The following is a 27,506-nucleotide window of genomic DNA, read 5'->3' on the forward strand; positions in this document are numbered from 1 at the left end:
GACGTGGGGGGATGGGAGGGCCTGCTGGTGCGTTTTAAGGAGGGCACATATTGCATGCATCACTGGGTGTGGTGCAAAAACAATGAATCTTGAAACATTGACTAAATTAAATTAAATTAAAAATAAATAGATGCATATGGTTTTACGTGGTTGGACTCAGAGTGTAATTTAGTCTATTTTTGGGAAGGGTAAGCGGTATTTCTCCAAGTACACTTATTTATTGATTGACCATCCCTTCTGTCTATATTTCATGTCTGTTTCGCCCTTAATAATTACAAGCCTATGTTTCTCAGTCTAATAGCTCACCCAGGGACAGTCAAACTCTAGTCACTGCTATTTTGAAAATGATTATTGTTATATAAATAAATATGGCTACAACAGCGTAGGCTGTGCTTTTTCTAGGTGCTTTTTATTTTTATTTTCCTCATCCTTTGAGCAGGCTAAGCTGTACAAGCTTAATATGGACTCTTATTGAGTCTTCTTTCCCATCCTGCAAGACGGCCAGTGAAAAAGCTGAGAAGCCAGATACTAAGGAGAAGAAGCCTGAAACCAAGAAGGCTATGCTGGTGGCAAAGTTAAGGAGGGTAAGCTCAAGGCTAAAATGCCAAAGAAGGGGAAGCCCCACTGCAGTAGAAACCCTGTCTAGTCGGAGGAATTAGCAGATAATCCCCATCAGTTATGCATTCTAGAAAGACCATGTACAAAAGGAAGTATTCAACAGCTAAATCCAGGGTTGAAAAGAAGAAAGAGAAGGTTCTTGTTACTATCACAAAACCAGTTCATTGTGATAAGAAATGGCATTAGCGTAAACTTCCCCCAAATGCCTACGTATTACCCTACTGAAGATGTACCCTCAAACTGTTGAGCCATGGCAAAAAACCTTTCAGTCAGCATGTGAGAAAACTTTGAACTAGCCTCACTCCTGGCCATTTTGATAGTCCTCACTGGGTGCCACAAAGGCAAGATTGTGGTTTTCCTGAAGCAATGGAGCAGTGGCTTGTTACTTGTGACTGGATGTCTGGCCCTCAATTGAGTTACTCTACATAGAATACTCCAAAATTTCATCATTGCCACCTCCACCAAAATTGATATCAGCAATGTGAAAAATCCCAACATCTCGCTGATGCTTATTTCAAGAAGAGGACTTGTAAACCCAGACACCAGGAAGGTGAGATCTTCAACACTGAGAAGGAGAAATATGAGATTACAGAACAGTTCAAGATTGATCAGAAAGCTGTGAACTTACAAATTCTGTCAGTAGTCAAAGCTGTTCTTCAGCTTTAGGGCTACCTCTGCTCTATGTTTTCTTCCACAAATGGAATTAATTCTCACAAATTGGTGTTCTATATTTCTTACAAGAAACCACAATTTGTATGGAGTCACAAAAAGCCCCAAATAGTTAAAGCAATTCTGAAAAATGAAAAACAAAACTGGGGGCATCATGATTCCAGATTTCAAGCTCTATTATAAAACCACAGTCATCAAGACAATATGGTATGGTATTGGCAAAAAGAGACACAAAGATCAGTGGAATAGAAAAAAAAATCCAGAAATGGACCCACAACTATATGGCCAGCTAATCTTCAACAAAGAAGAAAAGAATATCCAATGGAAAAAAGACAGTCTCTTCAACAAATGGTGTTGGGAAAACTGGAGAGCTACATGCAGAAGACTAAAGCTGAACCACTTTCTTACACCATGCAAAAAAAGAAATAAAAAATGAATGGCAGACCTAAATGTGAGACAGGAAACCATCAAATCCAAGAGGAGAACATAGGCAAAACCTCTTTGACCTTGGCTATAGCAACTTCTTACTAGACACGTCTCTAGAGGCAAGGGAAACAGAAGCAGAAATGAACTATCGGGACTTCATCAAGATAAAAAACTCCTGCACAGTGAAGAAACAATCAATAAAACTAAAAGGGAGACTACAGAATGGGAGAACATATTTGCAAACAACCTATCTGGTAAAAGGTTAATATCCAAAGTCAATAAAGAACATTTCAAACTCCACACCCAATAAAACCAAATAATCCAGTTAAGAAATGGGCAGCAGAATACTGCTATGCTGAAAATAAATTTAAAAAATTAAAAAAAAGAGAAATGGGCAGCAAACATGAATAGACACCTTCCAAAGAAGACACCCAGATGACTAACAGACACATAAATAGATGCTCAACATCACGGAAATACAAATCAAAACCACAATGAGATACTACCCCACACTGTCAGAATGGCTAAAAATAACAACACAAGAAACAACAGGTGTTGGTGAGGTTGCAGTGAAAAGGGAACCCTTGTGAAGTGTTAGTGCAGCCACTCTGGAGAACAGTATGGAGGTGTCTCAAAAAGTTCAAAATAGAACTACTGTATAATCTAGCAATTGTACTACTAGATATTTACCCAAAGGATACAAAAATACAGATTCAAAGGGGTACATGCATCCTTATGTTTATAGCAGCAAGGTCAACAATAACCAAACTAGAGAGAGCCCACATGTCCATCAACTGATGAATGAATAAAAAAGATGTGATATATACATATATATGTATATATGTAACATTATATATTTATTAATAATATATATATGTATTACTCAATCAAAAAAAATTGAAATCTTGCCATTTGCAATGACATGGATGGAGCTAAAGTGTATTATGTTAAGTGAGATAGTCAAAGAAAGACAAATACCATATGATCTCATTCATATGTGGAATTTTTTTAAAAAGATTTATTTATTTATTTATTTGACAGGCAGAGATCACAAGTAGGCAGAGAGGCAGGCAGAGAGACAGGAGGAAGCAGGCTCCCTGCTGAGCAGAGAGCCCAACATGGGGCTTGATCCCAGGACCCTGGGATCACGACCTAAGCCGAAGGCAGACGCTTTAACCCACTGAGCCACCCAGGTACCCCTCATATGTGGAATTTAAGGAACAAAACAGATGAACATGTGGGAAGTGGGAAAAGAAAAAAGAGAGGGAAACAAACCATAAGAGACTCTCTTAACAATAGAAAACAAACTGAGGGTTGTTGGAGGGAGGTGGATAGGGAATGGGCTAGATGGGTGATAGGTTTTAAACAGGGCACTTGTGAAGAGCACTGGGTGTTGTATGTAAGTGATGAATCACTGAATTCTTTTTTAATAAAAGATTTTATTTATTTATTTGAGAGAGAGAGAGAGAGCGCGAGCATGAGAATGGGGAGTGGCAGAGGGAGGAGAAGATTCCCCACTGAGCAGGGAACCTGATGCGGGGACTCAATCCTGGGACTCTAGGATCATGAGCTGAAGGCAGTCATTTAACTGACTGAGTCACCTGGGTGCCCCAAATCACTGAATTCTACTCCAGAAACCAATATTGTACTGTATGTCAACTAACATTTAAAATAAATAAATATTTTTCAAAGAACTTAATTAAATAACTGACCCATTACATTGATTCTTAAAAAAATATTTAAAAATATTCATTCTTATCACTGAGAATGCCAGGATTGGTAAGAGTGGTCTCCATGATGAAAATGAAAGTTATGGTAAATTGTTGCACATATCAATTGACTTCCAGTTAACTACACAACACCACATAGCCACATTTCAGCTGTGCTGAAGGGAGAAAAGCCTAAGTACGTGATTATAGTCTTATCGAAAAAGATGCCAGTCTTTAGGATAAGATCAGAATTTTTTCTCCAAAACATATATATATATATATATGGGAAACTTAGGCCTAACAGTGAGATATTCATACAGTCTGAAATCTGCAAGCAAACAGTGGCTATCAATTTGACCTTCTACCTGAACCCTTGTCTATTCTCTTCTCCCAGTGTTTGGGATACCAATCTTCTGAGATATTCAGTATGAATTTACAATTCCTCATCCACCTAAATTTAATCTCTGAGAACAGCAAGATCTGTTCAGCAACCTTTAACCACCTGGAGGACCACTTTCAAGTGTAGCTGAGGGAAGAGATTTTCTGTTGATATATACATGTATGTAGTTTTATATATTAAAATTAAAAACATAGGAGAAAATGAGTGAATTTTGCTTTTGCATTTAAATCAATTTTTCCTTAAAGGCTAGAGCAATTGTCACACTTTCTTTTCTACCTAAAGGGTGTAGACTGCCCTAATCACTAGCACAGCCACCTAAAACCACACCAGTTTTCTGTGAGGAGGAACTGAGCTTTTACTAAGAAGTTTCCCAAAGTGTCCTAGTGTGCTTTCTCTGTAAGCTCAAGTCTAGAGGAAGTCAACTAAAACAAGGACCTTCTGATTCCTGGCTATTTTTAAATTCCATTTTCATTTGAATGAGGATTCCAAGTGAATGTTAATCCTCCTTCTTTCCTCTCTTTCTGCCTTCCTTTTTTCTTTTTTTGATTCCATATACACACATCTAAAAATTACAAAAGAGCTTCTATGTTGAAAAACATTCAAATGTTATAGAAGCGAAGTTTCACCATCCCCCCCATTTTTGATTGCCACAATAAGTTTGGTTAATATCCATCACATCACACAGTTACATTTTTTTGTGTGTTTGTGATGAGAACTTTTAAGATGTACTCTGCTAGCAACTTTCAAATATACAATACAGTGTTAACTATTGTCACCATGCTATACATGGCATTCCCAAAACTTATTTATCTTATAACTGGAAGTTTGTACCTTTTGACTCCCTTCACCCATTTCCCCCACCCTTATCCCCCACTTCTGGCAACCACCAATCTGTTCTGTTTAATCCCACTCTTCAGAGGTAACAGTTGTTAACACATTGGTATAAATCCAGAATTTTAATATGCATACATAAAGGTATACAATCAGATCTATAAATTATATTGATTCATAAAAAATGGATGATATTTTGTATACATTTCTGTTTTCTTATTTATCAATATGTCATGACTACTTTTCTACATAAATACTTAGAGATTTCCCTCACTGCATGATTCTGTAGTATCCCATTGTCAATCTATTTAACCAGTCCCCATTAACAGAAATTTTATTTATTCTAGTTTTTTTCTCTATGAATTTACGCCACAACAAATATACTTGTACAAAACAAAGGTTTTTTGGTAACATAAATTATTAGAAATAGTAATCCTGGGTCAAAATGTCTACATATTTAAATTTTGATAGATTTTGTCAAATTTCCTTTTAAAAAGACTGCTCCAGTTTAAACTCTCATACCAACATATAAGAGAGCCCATTTCCTAGAACCCTTACCGATACCGTGTATTTTAATTCTTTAATTTTTTTGCTGGTTTGAAAATTTCTTTTGCACATTCCTTGTTGTTTTAATGTGTATTTCATTTACAGTTGATGAGAGCTTCTTCCCATATTTTTGATGGCCATTTATGTCCTTTTGCAGGACCTATTTCCACCAGAAATTACAGAGGGAAAACAAGACAGCTTTTGTGGTAGAGCTCTGATAATGAAAAAGGCATGTCACCTATACTTATGCAGAAAAATAAAAAGATGTGTTTCTTTTTATTAGGACAAATATACTTTTTTAAATAATAAAGGCTGAAAGGAAAGTAGAAAGCCTCACTCTGTAAAAGATACACAGATAGGCTTCACACTATATTTCAGAGACACTAGAGAAATTGAACAGAAGAAAACATAGAAGAAATAAGGCTGCTGAGGAAACTAGCAGTATACTTCCAACCATTCATCTATTTGTTCATTAATTGAAAAACAGTCAATAAATATTTTTGAGTACCTACAATATGCTAATCCCTGGTGGTGAAAAAGATCTTAGTCTCTGGAGTAAGATCAACTGGGTTTGAATTTTGACTCCATCTCTTACACTGTGATCTAAAGGATACAACTTAATGTCCTTGTGCTGCAGTTTCCTGACCGGTAAAATGGGTATAATAAAAGTATGTACTACATAGGAATGTTGAAAGGATTAAATGAGATTAATGCAAGTAAGGTTCTATGCACAGAGTGAGTACCTAATAAGAGTTATAGTTCCTGACAAATGGATTTTTGCTTCCAAACCCAAATCAACTCTGGAGATAGAAGCCAGAGGGAAGCATAGACTGCAGGGAAAATAGCAACCACTGCAACAGTACCACTGTGAAAAGCCCTGGAGATACTGAAAGTGGCCTTGAACTGATGTGTGTAAAAGGTAGATGGTTGTAGCCTGGTGCAAGGAATGGCCAGAGGCATTGGTGATGGGATAGGGCAGAACACAACTTCTATATTATGCAGCCATCAGAAAGGATGAATACCCAACTTTTGTATCAACATGAACGGGACTGGAGGAGATTATGCTGAGTGAAATAAGTCAAGCAGAGAGAGTCAATTATATGGTTTAGTTTACTTGTGGAGCATAAGGAATAACATGGAAGACATTAGGAGAAGGAAAGAAAAAGTGAATTCGGGGGAAGTTGGAGGGGGACATGAAAGATGAAAGACTGTGGATTCTAGGATAAAAACTTAGGGTTATGGAGGGGAGGGATGTGGGGGGATGGGTGAGCCTGGTGGTGGGTTTTAAGGAGGGCACATATTGCATGGAGCACTGGCTGTGGTGCGTAAACAATGAATCTTGGAACACTGAAAAAAATAAAGACGTTAAAAAAAATGAACACAACTTCTAGAGCCCTATTTCTTCTGCTCCCTTGTGGAACCTTAGTATAATTACTGCTTATCTCATTCATTGCAGAAATCCAGGGCAATAGCCCAAATAGCCTGTGTCAGCAGACTATGAGTAGATGGGCAATGCAAAAGTCTTACTCGTGTGAGTTGATGAGTATAAGGATGGACTAACAGGTTGTCCTCTGACATTCATTGCTCCACTTCCACACCCCCCACCACAAACTTAGATCTGTTGGTTTGCAACTCAAGGTGACTGACCAGACAAGTTGCCTCATAAGGTGTGAAAGATATAGGAGTAACAGTAGTTCTGTGGTATCTGGGACTCTTGACTGGGACTAGACTAGGGCCTGGCCTTCGGCCCTTTTTGGATATACATTTATTAGATGCAGTAGATGATACCCCCAGGAAACAAGAATAAGCATACCTAGACTTGTAAGAAAGATGAATAACTACTATAGAAAAGGACAACAATTTGAAAATATATACCATTCAATGCAGAATTATTGGAATGGATGGGCTAATAATTTAAAATATACAAAGTAGAAGATGGCGGAGAAGTAGCAAGCTGAGACTGCTTCAGCTAGCCGGAGATCAGCTAGATAGCTTATCTAAAGATTGCAAACACCTGAAAATCCATCGGCAGACCGAAGAGAAGAAGAACAGCAATTCTGGAAACAGAAAAACAACCGCTTTCTGAAAGGTAGGACCGGCGGAGAAGTGAATCCAAAGCGACAGGAAGATAGACCCCGGGGGGAGGGGCCGGCTTCCAGCAAGCGGCGGAGCAACCGCGCACAAAATCAGGACTTTTAAAAGTCTGTTCCGCTGAGGGACATCGCTCCAGAGGCTAAACCGGGGCGAAGCCCACGCGGGGTCAGCGTGGCCTCAGGTCCCGCAGGGTCAAAGAAGGATCGGGGGTGTCTGAGTGTCGCAGAGCTTGCGGGTATTGGAACGGGAAAGCCGGCTACAGAAACAGAGCCGACAGTAAGCTCACAGCTCGGTGTTACCTTGAACCGATCGCAGGCTCGGTGAGCTCGGAGCGCGGCCGGAGGTCAGGCAGACGGGAATAACTGGGCGCTGTTCTCTGAGGGCGCACTGAGGAGTGGGGCCCTGGGCTCTCGGCTCCTCCGGGCCGGAGACCAGGAGGCCGCCATTTGTGTTCCCGTCCTCCGGAACTCTACGGAAAGCGCTCAGGGAACAAAAGCTCCTGAAAGCAAACCCGAGCGGATTACTCACCCCGGCCCCGGGTAAGGGAGGTGTAATTCCGCCTGGGGCAAAGACACTTGAGAATCACTACAACAGGCCCCTCCCCCAGAAGATCAACAAGAAATCCAGCCGAGACCAAGTTCACCTACCAAGGAGTGCGGTTTCAATACCAAGGAGAGCAGCAGAATTCCAGAGGAGGAGAAAGCCAAGCACGGAACTCATGGCTTTTTTCCTGTGATTTTTTTTTAGTCTTGCAGTTAATTTAATTTTTTCTTTTTCTTTTTTTTTTTTTTTCTTTTTCTTCTCGCCTTCGGGTAAAATTTTTTTTTTTAACTGTTACCTTTTTCTTTTTTAACGATTTTTTACTAGTTTATCTAATATATATATTTTTTCTTTTTTACATTTTTCTCAGGTGTTTTCTTTTTTTAAAAAAAATTTTTTTTCTTTTCTTTTTTTTTCTTTCTTTCTTTTTGAACGTCTTTTTATCCCCTTTCTCCCCACTCACGATTTTGGATCTCTTCTAATTTAGTTAAAGCATATTTTTCTGGGGTTGTTGCCACCCTTTTAGTATTTTACTTGCCCCTTCATTTACTCTTATCTGGCCAAAATGACAAGACATAAAAATTCAACGCAAGAAAAAGAACAAGAGGCAGTACCGAAGGCTAGGGACCTAATCAATACAGACATCAGTAATATGTCAGATCTAGAGTTCAGAATGACAATTCTCAAGGTTCTAGCCGGGCTCGAAAAAGGCATGGAAGATATTAGAGAAACCCTCTCGAGAGATATAAAAGCCCTTTCTGGAGAAATAAAAGAACTAAAATCTAACCAAGTTGAAATCAAAAAAGCTATTAATGAGGTGCAATCAAAAATGGAGGCTCTAACTGCTAGGATAAATGAGGCAGAAGAAAGAATTAGTGATATAGAAGACCAAATGACAGAGAATAAAGAAGCTGAGCAAAAGAGGGACAAACAGCTACTGGACCACGAGGGGAGAATTCGAGAATTAAGTGACACCATAAGACGAAACAACATTAGAATAATTGGGATTCCAGAAGAAGAAGAAAGAGAGAGGGGAGCAGAAGGTATACTGGAGAGAATTATTGGGGAGAATTTCCCCAATATGGCAAAGGGAACGAGCATCAAAATTCAGCAGGTTCAGAGAACGCCCCTCAAAATCAATAAGAATAGGCCCACACCCCGTCACCTAATAGTAAAATTTACAAGTCTCAGTGACAAAGAGAAAATCCTGAAAGCAGCCCTGGAAAAGAAGTCTGTAACATACAATGGTAAAAATATTAGATTGGCAGCTGACTTATCCACAGAGACCTGGCAGGCCAGAAAGAGCTGGCATGATATTTTTAGAGCACTAAACGAGAAAAACATGCAGCCCAGAATACTATATCCAGCTAGACTATCATTGAAAATAGAAGGAGAGATTAAAAGCTTCCAGGACAAACAACAACTGAAAGAATTTGCAAATACCAAACCAGCTCTACAGGAAATATTGAAAGGGGTCCTCTAAGCAAAGAGAGAGCCTACAAGTGGTAGATCAGAAAGAAACAGAGACCATATACAATAACAGTCACCTTACAGGCAATACAATAGCACTAAATTCATATCTCTCAATAGTTACCCTGAATGTGAATGGGCTAAATGCCCCTGTCAAAAGACACAGGGTATCAGAATGGATAAAAAAACAAAACCCATCTATATGTTGCCTCCAAGAAACTAATTTTAAGCCTGAAGACACCTCCAGATTTAAAGTGAGGGGGTGGAAAAGAATTTACCATGCTAATGGACATCAGAAGAAAGCAGGAGTGGCAATCCTTATATCAGATCAATTAGATTTTAAGCCAAAGACTATAATAAGAGATGAGGAAGGACACTATATCATACTCAAAGGGTCTGTCCAACAAGAAGATTTAACAATTTTAAATATCTATGCCCCCAACGTGGGAGCAGCCAACTATATAAACCAATTAATAACAAAATCAAAGAAACACATCAACAACAATACAATAATAGTAGGGGACTTTAACACTCCCCTCACTGAAATGGACAGGTCATCCAAGCAAAAGATCAGCAAGGAAATAAAGGCCTTAAACGACACACTGGACCAGATGGACATCCCAGATATATTCAGAACATTTCATCCCAAAGCAACAGAATACACATTCTTCTCTAGTGCACATGGAACATTCTCCAGAATAGATCACATCCTCGGTCCTAAATCAGGACTCAACCGGTATCAAAAGATTGGGATCATTCCCTGCATATTTTCAGACCACAATGCTCTAAAGCTAGAACTCAACCACAAAAGGAAGTTTGGAAAGAACCCAAATACATGGAGACTAAACAGTATCCTTCTAAAGAATGAATGGGTCAACCGGGAAATTAAAGAAACATGGAAAAAAATCATGGAAACAAATGATAATGAAAATACAACGGTTCAAAATCTGTGGGACACAATAAAGGCAGTCCTGAGAGGAAAATATATAGCGGTACAAGCCTTTCTCAAGAAACAAGAAAGGTCTCAGGTACACAACCTAACCCTACACCTAAAGGAGCTAGAGAAAGAACAAGAAAGAAACCCTAAGCCCAGCAGGAGAAGAGAAATCATAAAGATCAGAGCAGAAATCAATGAAATAGAAACCAAAAAAACAATAGAACAAATCAACGAAACTAGGAACTGGTTCTTTGAAAGAATTAATAAAATTGATAAACCCCTGGCCCGACTTATCAAAAAGAAAAGAGAAAGGACCCAAATAAATAAAATCATGAATGAAAGAGGAGAGATCACAACTAACACCAAAGAAATACAAACTATTATAAGAACATACTATGAGCAACTCTACGGCAATAAATTTGACAATCTGGAAGAAATGGATGCATTCCTAGAAACATATAAACTACCACAACTGAACCAGGAAGAAATAGAAAGCCTGAACAGACCCATAACCAGTAAGGAGATTGAAACAGTCATTAAAAATCTCCAAACAAACAAAAGCCCAGGGCCAGATGGCTTCCCGGGGGAATTCTACCAAACATTTAAAGAAGAACTAATTCCTATTCTCCTGAAACTGTTCCAAAAAATAGAAATGGAAGGAAAACTTCCAAACTCATTTTATGAGGCCAGCATCACCTTGATCCCAAAACCAGACAAGGATCCCACCAAAAAAGAGAGCTATAGACCGATATCCTTGATGAACACAGATGCGAAAATACTCAACAAAATACTAGCCAATAGGATTCAACAGTACATTAAAAAGATTATTCACCACGACCAAGTGGGATTTATTCCAGGGCTGCAAGGTTGGTTCAACATCCGCAAATCAGTCAATGTGATACAACACATCAATAAAAGAAAGAACAAGAACCATATGATACTTTCAATAGATGCTGAAAAAGCATTTGACAAAGTACAGCATCCCTTCCTGATCAAAACTCTTCAAAGTGTAGGGATAGAGGGCACATACCTCAATATCATCAAAGCCATCTATGAAAAACCCACCGCAAATATCATTCTCAATGGAGAAAAACTGAAAGCTTTTCCACTAAGGTCAGGAACACGGCAGGGATGTCCATTATCACCACTGCTATTCAACATAGTACTAGAGGTCCTAGCCTCAGCAATCAGACAACAAAAGGAAATTAAAGGCATCCAAATCGGCAAAGAAGAAGTCAAATTATCACTCTTCGCAGATGATATGATACTATATGTGGAAAACCCAAAAGACTCCACTCCAAAACTGCTAGAACTTGTACAGGAATTCAGTAAAGTGTCAGGATATAAAATCAATGCACAGAAATCAATTGCATTTCTCTACACCAACAGCAAGACAGAAGAAAGAGATATTAAGGAGTCAATCCCATTTACAATTGCATCCAAAACCATAAGATACCTAGGAATAAACCTAACCAAAGAGACACAGAATCTATACTCAGAAAACTATAAAGTACTCATGAAAGAAATTGAGGAAGACACAAAGAAATGGAAAAATGTTCCATGCTCCTGGATTGGAAGAATAAATATTGTGAAAATGTCTATGTTACCTAAAGCAATCTACACATTTAATGCAATTCCTATCAAAGTACCATCCATCTTTTTCAAAGAAATGGAACAAATAATGCTAAAATTTATATGGAACCAGAAAAGACCTCGAATAGCCAAAGGGATATTGAAAAAGAAAGCCAACGTTGGTGGCATCACAATTCCGGACTTCAAGCTCTATCACAAAGCTGTCATCATCAAGACAGCAGGGTACTGGCACAAAAACAGACACATAGATCAATGGAACAGAATAGAGAGCCCAGAAATAGACCCTCAAATCTATGGTCAACTCATCTTCGACAAAGCAGGAAAGAATGTCCAATGGAAAAAAGACAGCCTCTTCAATAAATGGTGCTGGGAAAATTGGACAGCCACATGTAGAAAAATGAAATTGGACCATTTCCTTACACCACACACAAAAATAGACTCAAAATGGATGAAGGACCTCAATGTGCGAAAGGAATCCATCAAAATCCTTGAGGAGAACACAGGCAGCAACCTCTTCGACCTCTGCCGCAGCAACATCTTCCTAGGAACAACGCAAAAGGCAAGGGAAGCAAGGGAAAAAATGAACTATTGGGATTTCATCAAGATCAAAAGCTTTTGCACAGCAAAGGAAACAGTTAACAAAATCAAAAGACAACTGACAGAATGGGAGAAGATATTTGCAAACGACATATCAGATAAAGGACTAGTGTCCAGAATCTATAAAGAACTTAGCAAACTCAACACCCAAAGAACAAATAATCCAATCAAGAAATGGGCAGAGGACATGAACAGACATTTCTGCAAAGAAGGCATCCAGATGGCCAACAGACACATGAAAAAGTGCTCCATATCACTCGGCATCAGGGAAATACAAATCAAAACCACAATGAGATATCACCTCACACCAGTCAGAATGGCTAAAATCAACAAGTCAGGAAATGACAGATGCTGGCGAGGATGTGGAGAAAGGGGAACCCTCCTACACTGTTGGTGGGAATGCAAGCTGGTGCAGCCACTCTGGAAAACAGCATGGAGGTTCCTCAGAATGTTGAAAATAGAACTGCCCTATGACCCAGCAATTGCACTATTGGGTATTTACCCTAAAGATACAAATGTAGTGATCCAAAGGGGCACATGCACCCGAATGTTTATAGCAGCAATGTCCACAATAGCCAAAGTATGTAAAGAACCTAGATGTCCACCAACAGATGAATGGATCAAGAAGATGTGGTATATATACACAATGGAATACTATGCAGCCATCAAAAGAAATGAAATCTTGCCATTTGCGACAACATGGATGGAACTAGAGCGTATCATGCTTAGCGAAATAAGTCAAGCAGAGAAAGACAACTATCATATGATCTCCCTGATATGAGGAAGTGGTGATGCAACATGGAGGCTTAAGTGGGTAGGAGAAGAATAAATGAAACAAGATGGGATTGGGAGGGAGACAAACCATAAGTGACTCTTAATCTCACAAAACAAACTGAGGGTTGCTGGGGGGAGGGGGTTTGGGAGAAGGGGGTGGGATTATGGACATTGGGGAGGTTATGTGCTTTGGTGAGTGCTGTGAAGTGTGTAAACCTGGTGATTCACAGACCTGTACCCCTGGGGATAAAAATATATGTTTATGAATAACTAAATAAAAAAAAATAAAATATACAAAGTAAATATAAAGATTTAAGGTAATATGTAATATGAAATAAAATAAGATAATTTAAAGGATCAATGGAAAATATTAGCCATAAAATATATATTGATCTACATATTTACCATTTCTGACACTCTTCATTCCTTTGTATGACCTCTTTCTCCATTTCAGAACAAAATATTCCTAAAAATATTCAGCCTAAAAATATTCCCTTATCATTTCTTTTCAAATATATTTTCAGCCTAAAAATATTTCCTTCAGCCTAAAAATATTCTCTTATCATTTCTTTTCAAATATATTTTTATTTTAGAATAGATTCAGATTTATAAAAAGTTGCAAAGAGAGTATGGAGAGTTTACATATACCTTGCATTCTGTTTACCCTACTGTTAACATTTTATATCAGTTTGGTACATTTGTCACAACTAATAAACTAGTATTGATACATTATTGATAATTAAAATTTATACTTTTTTTGTTTCCTTAGTTTTTAATCTAATGCTTTTTTTTTTCATTCCCAGAAACACATTCAAGCTACCACATTACATTTAGCTATCATGTCTTTTAGGTCCCTCTTGGTTGTGATTGTTTCTCAGACTTTATTTTTTTGTTTGTTTGTCAAATGACTTTGACAGTTTTGAGGAATATTGGTCAGGTATTTTGTAGATTGTCCCCCATTTGAATTTGTATGGTGTTTTTCTCATGATTAGACTGGGTTATGTATTTTTGGGAGGAAGTCACAAAGTGCCCTTCTTGTCACATCATATCATGGGTACATGCTATCAGCATGATTTATCACTGATGATATGAACCTTGATTATCTGTCTCAGGTTGTGTTTTCAGGTTTCTCCACTATAAAGTTATTCTTTCTCCTTTTTCCATACTGTTATCTTTAGAAAGAAGTTATTTTCTGCAGCCCAGCTTTGAAGAGTGGGGAATTGTGCTTCACCTCTTTGATGGGAGACTACATAAATTATTTGGAATTTTTTTAAATTAATTAATTTATTTTAAGAAATAACAGTATTCATTATTTTTTTTACCACACCCAGTGCTCCATACAATCCGTGCCCTCTATAATACCCACCACCTGGTACCCCAACCTCCCACCCCCCCACCACTTCAAACCCCTCAGATTGTTTTTCAGAGTCCATAGTCTCTTATGATTCACCTCCCCTTATTTGGAATTCTTTTATACGGAAGGTTTATTATGGGTATATCATCATCTATTTATTTATTTTTTATATCATTTACTTACACCAATATGGACTTAGAGATATTTATTTTATGTTTTGGGTTATAATCTAATACTACTTTATTTTCTTTCTCACATCACTTCAACTTTGGCCACTGGGAGCTTTTTCAGTTGATTGCTGTGTCTCTTTGACATGACCTCATCATTTTTTTTTAACACTTCCTTACTTTCTGGTATTACAAGATGCTCCAGGCTCATTCTGTCTATTTCCATTTTCAGCTTTAGAGTCTGTCATTTCTCCAAGGAGCCCTGGTTCCTTTTATTGCAGAATGATATTAGAAACCAAGATCTGGGTACTGGGTGTAGCATTTCTTTTTGTGTAGGTTTCCTGGTGACAAATTCTTTCAGCTTTTTTTTTTTTTTTTTGCCTGATAAAGTATTTATTTGGTCTTTATTTTTGGAGTACCCCTGACTTCAATATAGAATTCTTCTCTGGCCTATATTTATTCTGACAAGAGGTACTCATTTTTATCTTTATTCCTATATATATAAGGTATTCTTTTTCTTCCTCCAGCTGCATTTAGGAAAGTTTTTTTTCCTGTATCAATTATAGCATCTTGATTATTATGTGGCTATACATGGCATTCTTTGTCCTTATACTGCTTGGGTTTGTGGAAATTTTTTGAATCTGTGAACTCACAGTTATTATCAAATCAGAAAACTTTCAGCCATTATTTCTTCAAATATTTTCTCTGAACTTCCATCCTGGGACTCTAATTACTTCTAGGCTAGACTACTTGATATTGACTCACATGTCACTGAGGCCTTGTTCATCTTTTTTCACTTTCCACCCCCTTCTTGTGCTTCAATTTGGATAGTTTCCACTGCTGTATCTAAAAATGTATTCCTTTTCTATGGCATCTAATTTGCTGTCAATCCTACTCAGTGAAATTTCCATTTCAAATATTATTTTTCACCTCTAATACTTTCATTTGTTCTTTCTTATAGTTTCCATTTCTTTCCTCATTATGACAATATTTTCTTTAAACTTTGACCTTTCCTTCAACTTTTAATCTTACTACTTTAATAGGTATTCTAAATTTTTCATCTGCTAATTCCATCCTCTCTATAATTTCTGTGTCTTTTTATGTAGTCTGATATTTCTCCTGGATGTGGGTCATATTTTCTCACGTCTTCACATGTATAATAGTTGTTTATTAGATGCTGGATATTGTGAATGTTTTGTTGTCGAGTGAGTGCCTGGATTTTACTGTTTTACTTTAAAGAATGTTGAGTTTTATTTTGGGAGATAGTTAAATCACTTCCAGATCAGCTTTAAGCTTTCAAGGCTTGTTTGTAAGTTTTGTTATGGCAGGCCTAGGATATCCTTACTATAGGGCTAGGTTAGCTCTACTACTAATATGTGATCATTCTGGGGTCTCTACTTACATGTCTGGGTACTCTACAACATTTCTCTGCTCTGGCTGGCTGGAATGCAAACACTTAGACCTGTATGAGCTCTGGGAATTGTCTACCTTACAGATCCCCAGCAGTTGTTCTTTGCCTATTCTCACTGGAATTTCACACACTGCATGCACAACTCAGCATGTATCAAAGAATAAAGGTAATCCCTGTGCCAATTTCTATAGTTCTTTCTTTGTATAGCTCTCCTCTCTAGTACTCTGCTCCACTAATTATAGCTGCCTCAGCCTCACTGAATTTTGATCTCTGACCAAATCAGCAAGATCACTCTGTTCTGCTTAGGCTTCCCATCCCTATGTTGTTGTCCAAAATTGCTTCTAGGCAGCAAGCTGAGACAATCATAGAGATTACCTCATTTGTTTCTCTTTCAAAAATCACAGTCCTGCATTGCCTGTTGTCTATTGTCTGAAAAAAAAATTGTCTCTTATATTTTGTTTAGTTTTCTAGTTATTTGTGGTAGGAGGGCAAGTCCAGTGACAGTTACTCTATCATGAATGTAAGTGGAAATTCTGTTCATAAAAATGTAATTATTGAAATAAAACATATGACTGATGGAATCAATACCAAGATAAATTTAGCTAAAGAACAAATTAGTGAGTTAAAGATAAAATTGAAGAACTTTCCCAGAAGGTAGTAGGAAAGGATAAAGAAATAGAAAATGTAAAAGAAAAGCTATAGGATATGGAAGATGAAAGTAAAATACCAACATCAAATAAAAGGAGTCCAAGAAATAGACAAATAAAAAATAGGAAGAAGTAGCTACTTTAAGAAATAATGGAAATAAATTTTCTGGAATTGAAAAATAATGAAAGACTTCATGTAATAGAGTCATAGAGTGTCAAATAGGAGAGAAAAGGAAAACCTATACTAGATACTCTATAGTGAACATTAAGAGCATCACAGAGAAAATTCTGAGTGTCCTGAAAGAACAAATAGTGCATCTACAAAGGATCAAAAATCAGGCTGATCTCAGGCTTTTCAATAACAGCATTCATTGTAAGAAGAAAATGAAGTGTCATTGGGGGAGATTAATAGGTGAGCTTCACAGAGAAAAATCCTGGAAGGGAGGGGAAACCAGAGGAAGAACTAAATTAATTGGTAAATGATTAAAAGCCTTCACAGCTATAGTTTAATGGTACAAAAGTTCTTGTGCATGTCTTCCAGGACAGAAAATTAAGCATGATTTTCCTGCACTGGATGATCTTTCATCTCTGGAGTTGAAAAGAATAATTTCATCTTGCATTTGTATTACATTTTATACATTTAAAATTATATTAGTATTTACTACCACATTTGAACTTTTTTGGAACAGAAGGCTCAAGTGGTACTGTGTTCAAATAGCACTGTTTGCCTTATTGTATAGACTATTAAGGGAAAACCCATTAAAGTCATGCCATGGATTGCTCAAAGAGCCAAACCTAAACCCCTACTTCTCTAACTCCCATATTTCTGCTGTTTCTTCAGCATAGTGAAGGAGCATGAAATCTCAGTTGAGCTGGGTGGATTGTGAACTAATTCGTCAAATGGACCTTGCTTGGCCCTTTTGGGAAGGAGTGGGCATTCTTAAATGAAAAATTGTGCCATCCATGAGAAGGCTGTATTTGGCTTGTGTATCATGATTGCCCTGAGATATGATCCAATAATGAAAAAACATCTCTTTTCCCACTTGGAGTTCTTGTTAGTCATTTATGTGGATAAGGTTTTATTGGGATAATTATTGTGAATGCAGCACACATGAGGAGTGGTTACAATTGCATTTTTAGAGCATAAATGTATGATAATGAATTTCATGGCCACTCATACAAATCTCCTTGTCTTGAAAGCTACCAGCAGGAGAAACATTACTGTCTTGTCAGAGAAATGACAGAGAGGAAGAAACCCTTCTTCTAATTTTTCCTTCCTAAATATGAAGTGTCTCTTTCCCATGGAGCTCATAAGGGCCTTTCATGTTGTCAGCTATACATAAGCATTCTTTTTACCAACTATGCTAAGGTTCTAAAAGTTCCAGTGAAGGAACAAAGAGATCATAATTTCTCAGAAGCTGACGGAAAACTACAATCTCAACACCTCCTAATTAGGAGCGGAATAGAATCATGAATGCAACAGTGTGTCAGCTCTGTAGCTAGTCTCCTCTTTGGTAGGGTGATGAGCTTCAGAGAGCCTGTTTCATCGATGTAGAATGTGGTCTCCTGCTTTGTGCTTATGCTTTTATTTTTGTCTCCATTTGAAAGATGTACTCTGTGAGAATCTGGAAACCCTTGTCTTCACTAGACACACATACTTACACACATACACACGCTCCCTCTCTAACAGAACCCTCATGCTATGAAAGCACAGCCCTTGCATAGAACATTGAAAATTAAAACAGAAATAAGGATGGATGGGGTCTGAGCTGTATGTTAGAAAATTTCATAGCCCTATGTATCAAAATTGTAAACAAAACAAATACAAAACCTGATCTAATAGGGAAATCTAAAATGGGAGTTCCAGAGTGCCCTTCCAAAGATTAGGAGCCACTCAACTTGCCCCTAGAAGGGGCCCCAGAAGAACCCTGCTCAGAAGAATGCTCCCACATAACTCCACCCAATCTCATTCAGAGAATAAGTGCTCCAGAACATCCCAGAAGATGCCAAGGAAGATGGTGGCAATCGACTGGGAGATAGTGGGCACAAGACAAGGGGCATGTCAGTTCCTTGGCTTGATGTAACATTGTCAGCTACCACGGAGATAAGCTTTATGATGAGTACATTCTCCCCCTGCCCCCACCCATTTCTAGACTACTGGACCAGATAGAGGGTCATCTGGAAGTAGTACATGATGAATGCTTTGAGCCAAATCTTAAAGATACTCACAGGGAAGACAGTGGGGGCATGCCACCCACAACTTTAAAGCCCTTCAATACTTCCACTCCAAGTGTCTGACCCACAACTCCTTCCATATCTGCCCCCTCCCCAACCAGAAGGCTGACTGCTTGAAGAATGTCATCATGCCTCTGAAATGTCTCACCAAGAAGCTTCGGAACCAGGACATGCAGACTGGGAAAAAGTGGACATTCTTCTGTGGAAGATGCTCAAGCCACCATGGAGCTGTACAGCTTGGCTGAAGTGAAATGGGAACAGCACCTGGCCTACAATCCCCCAAAAGACTAGCAGCAGCGGGGACACTGGTGATGTGGGGAGGCATAGAGAGCATTGCACCCAGGAGAAACAGGGCTGTGGACCAGTGGACAGCCCTAATAGCTCCACTCCTTTGCAAGCTTGAGGTGTGAGGGAGAGAGAGGCTCCACCCTAGACTTAATTTCCATTGAGATTTCACCTCAGGTATTGTTTTCTGTGTCTGATTAAGTATCCTATGGAAGCAGTAAGCCTCTGTGTCAGACTCAGCCCTATACTGTTTATGTCTTAAATGGTGCCAAACACAGATCCTAGGGTGCTTTGCTCCAGTCAGGCCTTTTGACTCTCAAGGGGCAGGGCATACTGGGAAATGTAGTTTCTCAAACTGCCTTATCAGTAGGGTGCCTGATGTCTCATTTTATGCCTTTTGTTCTAAGTAATTAGCAGCAACTTTTCAGTCTCAAAAGTACCTGGTTGGTTGATCACACTCTGCATCACAGACACTGCTTTTGGCTCAGAGTCTCCACCTAGTCTGTTTTGGGATATCACCTATTCTTCTCACCTTGACTTACAGAAGAACCATCCCTGGTAAGGTTCAGTTCTCCTTCATGTTACAAGGCAGTAAAGATAAGAGAGCATGACTTGGAAATCAGCTTCTCTGGTTTAGGAAAACAGTCTGTTTCCTAAAGTAACAGAGGATTTATTTAATTTACATCCTACTTGGTAGGTTAAAAAAGAATTTAAAGTGTTTTCATGGTTTTTGGTCTTTTATTTTGCTAAACCAAATCTCTAAAAACTCAAATTATTCCCTTGATAAATTTTTATAATGGAAAATAAAATGAAATAAAATAAAATAAAATAAAATGGAGCTGCTAATTTAAAAGGTAATTAAAGTAGGCCAAAGAAAATGAGTCATATGCACAGGTGAGTCTGAAAATCTTTTAGGAATAACTAATTTATATGTTAATACCCTTTGCAATTTTAAGATTTGAATTTTATTCTGCTTTACACTTGCAGCAGTGTTTTTTATTTCAATCAGGACCCTTTGGGTATATAATTTATTACTGGGGGATTTAGAAGAAAATGTAAAACTCTTGCAGAGTCTGGCTAGCACCAGCTGAATTTTGTACTCTTCTTTTTAAACTCCAGAGTTGCTTACTTGAGTTACATGCTGGATTGCCTTTGGTAAGACACTGTAGTTGGCAAAGTTAGCTTTTGGGCCCCCTCCCCCAGCTATCTTACTGTCTCTAATTTTCTCTTTGTGTTATCTGCCCTCCTCCTTCCTTGCCTTCACCCCAACCTTCCCCTCACATCTGGTACTGCCTGTTCTCTTTCTTCCTTCCTATTAAAATCTATTCTGAGGAGTCACTCTAATATCAATCATTTATGACTTAGTACGGAATCAACTTTCCTCCCTTTCATACAAAGCATCCTGCTAAGCTTATCTCCACTTATGGAATTAAAGACTTTGTCTCTTATTTAAGAGGTTTCACATTTCATCCAGCTTGTAAGGAAGGTAGATTTTTGGCCATCAGACCTTAGGTATTTCTGGAATTGTTGGGTGATTGTACCACTTCAAATACTTTACAGTGGCTAGTACACCTACTAGCAGTTCAGTGAGAATTTGCTAATTGGATAAGTGATTATCTATTCCTCCTACCAATGAGGCTTTGGCCATTAGGTCTTTTCTTTGGATTTTCAATGTGTCCAGATTGGTATTGTGGGGCTTGGGCACATTGTGCATCTTGATATTACGCTGGAGTTTGATAATGAAGAAGGTTACAATATTTGAGAAGATTGAATCTTGAAGGATAATTCAAATGAGCAGTCACAGGACAGAATCAGAAAGTTAAACAGACATATATGAACCTTTGAGAATTGAAAACTGTTGAAATTGCTGGAAGATTAGATCATACTAGTCATTTGTTGTAAACCTGCTTGGCCTATTCCTTCAAAGAACAATTTATTTCCTGACTGTCAGTCAACTGTGCCTTGATTAGAGGGAGCAGGATCTGAGGAGGTCAGAGTCTGGGCTCTGGAATAATTTTTGATGATTTTTTTTTTTTTTTTTTTTGCCTAAAACACAGCAGGAAAAGCAAATGCAAGGTAGAGAAGAGATTTGCATGTTTTTCCTTATTGCTCACATTAAGCTTATATTTCCATTTAAAATCTTTTCTCAGAAAGCTCTTGGAAAAATTGGCCCCTGAAGCAAGCATTATTTAGAGTTTGGAATGTGGCTTTCTGGCAAGGTGTAGGTTTGAATGTGATTAGCAGACAAGCCCTGTGCTGGGCCTCTTGGCTTCTGCTGGCTGGCATTCATCCATATACCACCCAACCTTCTCTGAGCTACTGCTAGAAATGTCCCTGCTACTGTTCAGACATTCTCTAGTACATTCCCAAACCTTCCTTAATTGTCATCTCAGGGTGGCCCACCTTCTATGCATACAAATCAATCATTGTAATTTTCCCTAAGAAATCCTGGGACGAGGAAGTGGTGGTTGAGCTAGATGAGAATATTTCTGCTCCAATCACCAAGCCTATCTTACTGATGTAGGGACAATTTCTACCAGATTTGGGGGAGGAAATGAGGAGAAAAAAAGGAATACTTTGCTTTCCCCTTGACAGAGGTAATTTCCTTAACTGCTATGCAACTTTTCATTCTCAACCTCTTACACTCCCATTCCTAAGAAAACCCCGAGTCGCTCTCTTTTTTAGCCTCATATTGGTTTTCAATAGATTAAGTTTACAACTGTTAATAAGCTAGGGCATTTGCTCCAGGGCTGTCAAACTAGCCCTTTTCAAGTCTGTAAAATTTGTTTAACAATTAAAATATGAAATCCCATATTGTCATATTTCATTTCATTATAATATTTCATATTAATATATGAAATCCAATATATTCATGTAAGTAGCTCTTCCTTTCATGTTTATGCCTAGCTATAACTGGAGATGCTTTTAAACTACAAGCTTTTCATTAAGTAGAAAATATAATTATTGAGGGGAAGGGCAAGATGCTCCTAGTGACCTAAAGAATCTCTTTAACTAATGACAGCTTCTCTCAAATGAGAGCAAGAATTATACTGATTCTGAAAAATATGAGGGTGGGACAATAAAATCAGGAAAATTTTTAGAGTAACATCACTGCCCTAATAAGTAGTTTTCTGCTGTGAAAGCTTGTAAGCCCTTTATTTAAGGCTTATTTGGAACGATAAAAGCCATTGCATTCTAGGCTCAGTAAGGCAAAATGATAATGGTGAATAATCTTTAAGATCTTTCTGTAAGAAAAAAGCTTACTGGAATGTCTAAAAATTTTGCAACATCATTTGAAATAAAATTTCATTTAATATAGTTCAAAATCTCATTCCAATGAGCTTCAAATAAGTATCCAAGTGAGTAATACAACGTTCTTTAGTATATGTGCTGCTGAAGTAAGCACTAATACAACTTTCTTTAACCATACTCTTAATTATCTGAATGTTTTTCTAAATTATATTTTTGCAGAAAGAGGTGTATCAATAGATAATCGTGTTCTAGTCTTTTAAAAAATAGTATTTCTAGTACATTGTGCGTTCACTATGAGTTAAACACAATCTCTAAGTCTTTTATAGCAACATCACTGGTCTGGGCTGATGCCGTTGATAGTTGGAAAGATGACTCCGAGACCCAGCAATATCTTCAATCTTCAAATATTAAATTTTGTTCACTAATGTAACTTACTATACTCTACTCAGTAAGGCAGGAAATTGAACTCATAGGATTTCCAGCCATAAATTGTGAAAAATAATAGGGTTTCAGTTTAACCCCTAGGTACTCAGACAAAAAACAGCCACAATATTCTATTCTAAGACCCAATGAAAAAAGGATTGGACATGATGATGCATTATTGCATTGAAAGTTGCCAAAAATGATTGTCCATGGCTTGGAAATGGCTTTGTTTTATAGAAAATTTGTGGTATTAGAAACTGATTTGGAGTGTTTGTTGTTACTTACTATATGCTGCCACCCACACCAGTCAGTGACAGTAACATGGTAAATGCTTTAAAATAATTTTTTGTCTAAAAAGAAGAGTTAGCTGTATCCTATATATTTTCTTAGAGATATATTTAGGGAGTGATGTACTTACTCTTAAGATGCTGATCCCACACTCTGGGCCACAGAAAGGGCTGGTATTGCTTTTCCTGTTCATAAGTCTTGGAAGGGATCACATGGTGCCCTGTATCAACACACAGTAGCCATGGCTGAGTAGAAATGGCACCATGGCATGATAAAACAAAGAGGTCTGGAGATAGTGTACATGGTTTTCAAGGGCTGTAAAATAGATCTTAAGTTCTCATGTGCCCTGGTGGAGAACACTAGAGTAAAGAAATTATAGGGGCTCAGAAGAGAACTGGGGTTAAAAGAAGTGGATGCTGAGTCTAAGAATCTTACCATCAGAGTAATGGCAAGGTTCATGGTCATTAGCAGTATCTCCTCTCATGATTCCTCAGAAGCCAGGTGGCCCTGAGACACTACACAGTGGTCACTTATGCAAGACACACAATGATCAGGTATGGTTAGAGGCAAACTCAGTAGAAGTCAGAAAAGAACAAGGATCAACATGCAATACTGAGGTTCCTTCTCCAGTGCAAAGAGATTATATAAGCTTTCCTCTGCACCCCAATGCCATCTTGAGGAAGGGGAAGAGAAGATATTTTGAGAAAATAGAGGCAGCCCTAATGGGAAGTTTGAACTTTAAATTGATTGAATATTAACTTGACAGATACTGGGAGAATTTGGGCTCCAAAACAAGATGAAGTCAGATATAGAACATTAGGTTGATTTTTTTTTTTGTACTTGAGTCATTGTGTAAATTTATACTTCCTGTGACAAATGCATTCTCTAACTCTTTATTGACTAAGGCAAGACTCATCCGCCTCTCCAACTCAGCAGTAAGTCTTTATTTTCCAGGTTTTCCTTTTATATTTATTTTTTCCAGCTCTATTGAGGTGTAACTGGCAAATAAAAATATATATACATTTAAGGTATACAATGTAACGGTTTGATATATGTATACATTGTGAAATGATTACCACAATCAAACTAATTAACACATCCATCACCTCACATAATTACTGTTTTGTGTGAAAACTCTTAAGATCTACCTTCTTAGCAAATTTCAGACATACAATACTATATTATTAACCATGTTGTGTATATACAGTCACCATGCTATATATTAGATCTCCAGAACTAATTAACCTTATAGCTGAAATTTTTACCCTTTGACCAAGATCTCCCATTTACCATGTTCCCCCTAGTCTTTGGCAACCACCATTCTTCTGTGTGCTTTTGTGAGTTCAAAAGTCTTCCTTCTTATATAGTTATTCTGGGGGATGTATGAAGGGAAATGAAATGACAAGAGGTAGTTTCTTTTTTTTTTTTAAAAGATTTTATTTATTTATTTGACAGAGAGGAGAGAGAGAGAGAGACAGATCACAAGTAGACAGAGAGGTAGGCAGAGAGAGAGGGGGAAGCAGGCTCCCTGCTGAGCAGAAAGCCCTTTGTGGGGCTTGATTCCAGGACCCTGAGATCATGACCTGAGCCGAAGGCAGAGGCTTAATCCACTGAGCCACCTAGGTGCCCTGAGAGAAGTTCTTTATTAAAATGCAGATTCCTCTGGAAGTAGTTACACCTTAAAATTGTGTCAATCAATACTAAATTATTAGTTAATAAAATAGTTGTCCATTAACTTCAGTAGAGGTTGCAGGGATAATAAGGACTAGGCAGTTTAGAGAAGGTGGTTAAGAAGGAATTAAGTGGAGTGCTTGGATGGCTCAGTTGGTTAAGTGTTTGCCTTTGCTCAGGTCCTGATCCAAGGGTCCTGGGATGGAGCCCCACCTTGGGCTCCCTGCTCAGTGGGGAGTCAGTTTCTCCCTCTACTCATGCTGTCTCCTGTACTTTTTCTCTCAAACAAATAAAGTCTTTTTAAAAAGAAAGAATTAAGAAGTAGTATAGTTTTCTTTATATATCTGAGGTTGCTTGGATAGTATTTATCACTTGGTTCTTAATACACAGGAGAAGACTTGTTATCAAGGCAATACTATGAAGTAGTTAGGAGCACAGGGTTTGGAGTGAGACAAGCCTGGATTCAAATACTAGCTGCATCATCTTGAACAAGTGACCGAACCCATTTTAGCCTCAGTTTTCTCATTTGTAAAATGGGGAAAATATTACTTATGGCAAAGTTTTGTTGTTAGGAAAAAGTGCAATCTGAAAACTTCTAAGAATAATATCTACAATGTAATAGTTGCTCAGTAAGTGTTTCCAGATATCCCTGGTCAAACTGTGTTGGACATCTTCCCTTTGCCTCTTTATCTTTTTCTGTCCTACTCTGTGCTCTGGAAGACTGATCTGTATAGATTCCATCACTGGATTTCCTTGTTCTCTGCCTTCCTGGTAGGTTAGAGCAATAGAGAATACTAGTAGGAGATCAGAGGGAGGAAAATTAAGTTGGGGGTATTTTTTCATTTAGCTTCCATCCTTCAGGATGCCATGGGCTGATTAGGTTCTTCAAGGAGGGGTCACAACTCCAGTCAGGAAGCCCTCTCCATGGAAACCTTTCTTTTTCCTTTTGTTGCTTTTTCAGGCCTGAGGAGATAACTCCCCTCTAATATCTCCCAATATTTTGTTATCTCTTTTTGTTGTTTACCACACCTTTGTAAATAATTCCTTTATTAAACTTCCCTCAAATTATTTAGTTTGAGCATGCCTGCCTATTTCTTGCTGAGACCCTGACTGGTACATTCTCTTACCATTTCTAAATATCTATGACAAATAGAAGGAAGACACATATACTGAGTCTCTATAAAGGCCTGAATTACCTGCCCCAGTCCTTCCTTTTAGATGCTGAACTCCAATGAGGGTACAGTTTTGTCTAGTGAAAGAACACAAAGCAAAGGGTCAGAAGACTTAGAGCTTTGCTTTGGTTCTGCCCTCAATTCTCTGAGCTTGGGCAAATGCCAAGGCTCCTCTGTAAGTCTCAATTCTTCTATGAAATTAAGGGATCGAATCAGATGACTTCTACAGTACTTCTGGTGCTTACTCCACAGTGACTGAAGCTTTACATGGCAGAATTGTAGCAGACATTTTTTTTTGTTCAAAGATTTTTTTTTCATTTATTAGAGAGAGAGCGAGCAAGCACAAGTTGGGGGGGAGGGGTAGAAGAAGAGGGAGAGGCAGGCTTCCCACTGAGCAGGGAGCCCAATAGGGGTTGATCCCAGGACCCTGGAAAGGAGACTGATGCGTCTCCCAATCTTCCTTAGGAAAGAAAAGAAGAACAAAACAAACAAAACTAAACTAAAATTAAAACAAAAAGGATAAGAAAGAGCGGAGGATGAGGAGAGGAGAATGAACAAAGTTTTACAAATGATAGGTGAAGCTTTTAAGCCTTCTAATCAATCTCCCTGCCCTCAAATTGGCAGATTAGGACTCCTGACATCTGAATGATTTATTATGACTTAAAGTCCATACTTACAGCACTTCAGCTTGATTTCTTCACAACAGGAGGCAGTGGAAGGAGACAGATGATAGGCAGGAAACAAGACCAGTCACAGCAGAAATGCGAACTTAAATGGTGCTTCTTCTATGTGGTCTTGGCAGACATCAGAATTTTTTGTTGTTGCTATGATTGTTTGGTTTGGACAGTTTGTGAGAGTAAGGGGAGGAGAAAGGGAGGTGAATATTTATACACACTTAGACAAAAAGAACAATCAGGGCATATGGAGAGGCATATAACAGCAAGGAGTGGTTTGGGAGAAAGCAGGGAGACTGTGCATTGAGATCTATCATGTTCTAGCTCACTGTGTTGTGGGCTTTATATATGTTACAGCATTTAATCACTACAACAGCTATGTGAGGCAGAGATCATGATAATTTTAAAGAAGAGGAAACAGGCTCAGAGAGGTTAAGAATCTTGCTCAAGTTCACTCAGGTTTATCAGTAAAGGGAAAAACCAGTAACATTTGAGTCTAGGTTTGGCTGGTTTCAAAGTCTCTACTTTTCAGAGACTGCTAAAAAAATAATGTCACAAATTATATCTCATGATTTCAGGGCATACAGATAGTTTAAAACAATTCATGCATTCATTCAAGAAATATTTATTGTATATTTACTATGTTCCAAGCAATGTTCCTGTATACTGGGATACAGTGGTGAACAAGTCAGATGAAATCCCTACTCTTACCTCCTAGGACCC

General features: G+C 38.1%; 1 pseudogene across 1 annotated transcript in view; it reads left to right on the forward strand.

The window, feature by feature from the left end:
* Window positions 1–820: 820 nt before the first annotated feature.
* Window positions 821–27,506, forward strand: part of LOC309855887 (large ribosomal subunit protein eL6 pseudogene) — a 101,598-nt pseudogene continuing 74,912 nt past the window's right edge. Inside the window, exon 1 of the transcript in view lies at window positions 821–1,371. The product of the transcript in view is annotated as a large ribosomal subunit protein eL6 pseudogene (transcript). The remainder of the gene's footprint in view (window positions 1,372–27,506) is intronic.

This window comes from Mustela nivalis (assembly GCF_964662115.1).
Source record: "Mustela nivalis genome assembly, chromosome: X".
NCBI lineage: Eukaryota > Metazoa > Chordata > Mammalia > Carnivora > Mustelidae > Mustela > Mustela nivalis.